Source organism: Theropithecus gelada, chromosome 20, assembly GCF_003255815.1.
Source record: "Theropithecus gelada isolate Dixy chromosome 20, Tgel_1.0, whole genome shotgun sequence".
Classification (NCBI taxonomy): Eukaryota; Metazoa; Chordata; class Mammalia; order Primates; family Cercopithecidae; genus Theropithecus; species Theropithecus gelada.
In genome coordinates, this window is record NC_037688.1 from 44163200 (window position 1) to 44168293 (window position 5094).

The 5094-nt window shown below is 50.0% G+C and overlaps 1 pseudogene; it reads left to right on the forward strand.

The window, feature by feature from the left end:
* The first annotated feature begins 2061 nt into the window (after positions 1 to 2061).
* Positions 2062 to 2856, forward strand: LOC112613726 (annotated as a pseudogene).
* Positions 2857 to 5094: the final 2238 nt, after the last annotated feature.

Genomic DNA, 5094 nt, shown 5'->3' on the forward strand with positions numbered 1-5094 from the left:
CGGGCCCGGCCTAGGACCTGTGGCCTGACAGCAATGAGAACGGCAGAGGCTGCCGGCACTGGCTTGAGGAGGCCACCTTTACTGGGCTTAGCTCTGCCAGCACTGGCTGTGGGACCAGGTGGGGGGAAAGTCACTTCCTCCTTTGGGACCTCAGTCTTTTCATTGGCAAAACTGGGGAGAGCATTTTTCCGCCTTACAGAGTGGGGAGTGTGTGCTGGGGGCTGCCCCCGGGGCAGCCTGGGTGCTGATCCTACCTGTGCAGCCAGACTCAAGAACAGATACATTTCCCTATGTAAGTAGAACACCAAGCCTTTGCCCTGAGCATTCTAGAAATTGCTTTTAGAAGTAGACAAATGTTATACAAGGTTTGTATCCTACTGTTCCAAAAATGATTTAAGTAACACTAAAAAAATAAAATTAAATAAAAAAAAATCACCTATGCACAGTGCCAAGCATGAGAAAAAACCCGTGCAAATCCCAGTGGTGCTTTGGTTAAGGTGGCGTGATGATTCTGCTGCTGCTGCCTTCTGGCCAGCCCACACTGCTGGCTTTCGGAGTCCCACTGCACCTTCGCCTGCCGGTGGCCATCCTGCAGCACAGAGGGAACCCTGTGCAAACATCAGTTTCAACATACTGCAGAACTAGACTTGTCACACTTTGAATGAAGAACAGAAGGTTTCAGAGGTGCTTCTTCCCACACCCATCACTGCTGTTCTCTATTATCTTACTGAAAAATAATTAGGAACTATTCGCATCACTCAGACTTGACTTCACACAGAAACCATATGTGAAAAAACCCTGCGAATGTCAATAGATTCCGGGAACGCCGGCACCTGTGTCACAGCCTGCCGCTCAGCTGAGGGTGCAGAGCCATGGTAAGAAGATGCCAGGGGCTGGCAGCCAGGTGTGTCCCATCCGTTTTCCTGAGCAGTGTGGTGGGATTGCAGGGAGGAGCTATGAAAGGTGGGAGAGAAAAAGAGCCAGGGGTTTGGGCTTCATCCTGAAGCTGAGAATGCTTTTCCAGAAGGTAGAACTGGGCTGTTCTACGGACTTCTTCCTCCTTTTTCATATTAACAAGATGTGAATTGGGGGAGACAGACTCTTCCATACCTTCTCAACTTGCCCTTGGGGAGCGCTGGGCTCACTGGCCTTATTTTCACATGGCTGATGCTGAAAGGTGCTTTATCTGTTGCACCTGGCAGCATGAGAAAGGCTGATGTGGGGCTGGCCGCAGTGGCTTATGCCTGTAATCCCCACACTTTAGGAGGCCGAGGCAGGTGGATCACATGAAGTCAGGAGTGCGAGTCCAGCCTGGCCAACATGGTAAAACCTCGTCTCTACTAAAAATACAAAAATTAGCCAGGCGTGGTGGCACATACCTGTACTTGAACCTGGGAGGCGGAGGTTGCAGTGAGCAGAGATTGCACCACTGCACTCCAGCCTGAGTGACAGAGCAAGACTCCGTCTCAAAAAAAAAAAAAAACAAAAAAAAAGGCTGACATGGAATAACTACATAACCTGGCCTGGTTAATTCTGCTGCTTGGAGAAGTCTTCTTCAGATAGTTCATCTTGGTGGGTTCATTTGGATTCTGCACCAGTCAAAACCTGACTTTCTAAGGGGGACAAAGGAATAGATTCCTCTTGAAATTCAAGGTCTTGCTTATGAAGCCCTTTCCTATCCCAACATTATAAAGACTTCTCTCCTACTGTCTCCAAAGCAAGGGCACGGTCTCGGCTCACTGCAACCTCCCCGCCCTGGGTTCAAGCAATTCTCCTGCTTCAGCCTCTGAGTAGCTGGGATTACAGGTGCCCGCCACCATGCCCGGCTAATTTTTGTATTTTTAGTAGAAACAGGTTTCACCATGTTGGCCAGGCTGGTCCCGAACTCCTGACCTGTGAACCGCCTGCCTTGGCCTCCCAAAGTGCTGGGATTACAGGCGTGAGCCACCATGCCCGGCTGCCTCTCATATTTTGTTACAATATTGAATTAGGCTGGGATTTATTTTTATGTGTGCCACAATTTAGACATCCAAGTTGCGCTGTCTCCTCCCGCTGCCTAAGATGCTGAAAGGAAAGAAGGCTGAGGGGAAGAAGGTGGCTCCAGCCACTGCTGTCGTGAAGAAGCAGGAAGCCGAGAAAGTGGTGAATCCCCTGCTTGAGAAAAGGCCTAAGAATTTTGGCACTGGACAGGACATCCAGTCCAAAAGGGACCTCAGCCGCTTTGTGAAATGGCCCCACTCTATCAGGTTGCAGCGGCAGAGAGCCACCCTCTATAAGCGGCCGAAGTGCCTCCTGTGATTAACCAGTTCACCCAGGCCCTGGACTGCCAGACCTCCTCAGCTGCTTAGCCTGGCCCGCGAGTACAGACCTGAGACAAAGTAGGAGAAGAAGCAGAGGCTGTTGGCTCGGGCCGAGAAGAAAGCTACCAGCAAAGGGGACGTCCCCACTAAGAGACCACCTGTCCTTTGAGCAGGAGTTAACACTGTCACCACCTCGGTGGAGAACAAGAAAGCTCAGCTGGTGGAGATAGCACACGACATGGATTCCATCGAGCCGGTTGTCTTCCTGCCTGCCTTGTGTTGTAAAATGGAGTCACTTACTGCATTATCAAGGGGAAGGCAACACTGGGCCGTCTAGTCCACAGGAAGACCTGCACGACCGTCGCCTTCACGCAGGTGAATTCGTAAGACAAAGGCGCTTTGGCTAAGCTGGTGGAAGCTATCAGGACCAATTACAATGACAGATATGATGAGATCCACCGTCACCGGGGAGGCAACGTCCTGGGTCCCAAGTCTGGCTCGCATCACCAAGCTCAAAAAGGCAAAGGTTAAAGAACTTGCCACTAAACCGGGTTAAGTGTACACTGTCGAGTTTTCTGTACATAAAAATAATTAAAATAATACAAATTTTCCTTCAAAAAAAATCCAGGTTGCTTTTTCCATCCTTCAAAACAACAGCCAGCAGCTCTGAGTCTGTCTCTGACGAGGCAAATCCTTCCCCCATTTGAAATCACTGTCATGTCCCAGGTTCCCACCTGCTTGGAGACCCTGTCCTCCACTCTCCTGATCGGCAGACACCCTGCTGTGTGGAGGCGGGAAGCTCCAGCATCAGACCTGCACCCAGAGGCCAGTCCCTCTTCCTGGCCCGGGACTGTTCTTGAGCATTTCCTGTCCACCCTGTCAATTTCCACACACAACGCCTGGTGAGATTTTGCTGTTCGGTATAGAACGCCTTGGCATCTTTCCAGTATCTAACTCTTCTCTCTGGAACACAACTTGTTTCTTGATTCAGATCTTTCCTCTCTCTCAGGAAAGTGTGACCATTTTATCCAGATGAGTCGGGAACTGATCAGGTGTCTTCCCAAGAACTGACTAGTTTTTGTTGTCATTGCCTTAAACGTTTGCTAGTGCGTCGTGGAAATGCATGTGACTTGCTCTGGCCCTCCAGACCTTTTCACTATGAAGTCAAATATTTCTTCAGCTGGTGCACAGTTTTACTGCGACTGTTTCCATTTCACGCTTCTTCCACCCCTATCCCATTTTGCAGTGTTGTGGGGAAGAATCACCCGGCTCTATCTCTGCACTATCTGTGTCTGTGTCATTGCGCCTTCAGCCCAACTAAGTCTCTGTATTTTGTGATTTCAACTTTTTCTGAGTCTCACTCTATCGCCCAGGCTGGAGTGCAGTGGCGGGATCTTGGCTCACTGCAACCTCCGCCTCCCGGGTTCAAGCAATTCTTGTGCCTCAACCTCCCTAGTAGCTGGGATTACAGGTGCATGCCACCATGCCTGGCTAATTTTTGTATTTTTAGTAGAGACAGGGTTTCATCATGTTGGCCAGGCTGGTCTTGAACTCCTGACCTCAAGTGATCCGCCCACCTCGGCCTCCCAAAGTGCTGGGATTACAGGTGTGAGCCACCGCGCCCGGCCTGTGATTTCAATTTCTAAGGAGTTTTTTCTTACCAGTCCATTCTCTTTTTAATGGACACGATGGCCTCCGAGTCCCTTTGTGACTCCTGTATGAACATGTCCACCACGGCTAGCACGTGTCTCAAGATGCCGATGTCCTCAGCTGTCTGGCAGCTACTTGTTGCCTGCTCATATCTATAGACGAGGCCCAGACTCCCGCCACAGGTGTGTGGAGACGCCCTGGCTCAGACGCTGCCTCCACAGCCCAGGGAAGTCCTCCTGTGGTTTCTGAATGCCGGGGCGGTCTTGCCTTCCACACCGGGGTTGGCTGTGGCTTGCCACCGCCTGGTCTCCAGCACTCTCGTCTTACTACTCACAGATTTTCTTTCTCCCGCCACAGCCCGGCTTCTAATACAAATGTCGATGTTGTGAGTAGGGATTTGTACTCTTAGAAGTATCACCAGCCTTCCTGCTGGGCTTTTCATTCCTGCTCGCTGTCCGCAGGCTGTTTAGGATCCTCACCCACCTCACAGGACTTCTATTTTTAGAGCTCATGTTTTCCTGTATATTGTAAGATCAGAGCAGACACGAGCAAAAACTGACACATTTTCCTTTTTAAAAAACATTTTTCTTAATAAAGTTTCAAGGACACTTCATCGACACAACTTTTCTTCGTGCAAAACCGTATCAAATGCCTCAGGACTAAGGAGTGGATGGTGCCGAGATTTTCTCGATTCCTGCAGTGAAGCTTTTTCAAGATGTGGTTCCTTCCCTTTGAGTCTCTCAAAGGCCCCACGTTGATTTGTTTTCTGTTTATTCAACTGTATCATCCTAGCTACTTGGAGGCTGAGGCGGGAGAATGGTTTGAGCCTGGGGGTTCAAGGTTGCAGTGAGCAGTGATCATGCCACTGCACTCCAGCCTGGGTGACAGAGTGAGACCCTGTCTCAAAAAATAATAATAGATATAAAAACAAAAGGGATGGTCTCAGCACTTGTCAAGTGACTGTCTTCCATTCATTCTCCCCTCATCACATGTGAGTGACACAATCCCGATGCTGATGAGCACGCAGCAACCGTGGGAACAAGAAGTTGGGTAGCTGAGTACCTGCCTCACTACCACCTGTCACCACAGTCCTTGGGAACTGTCCCCACAGGTCTCCCTACAAAGGACAGGGCAGTCAAAGGTG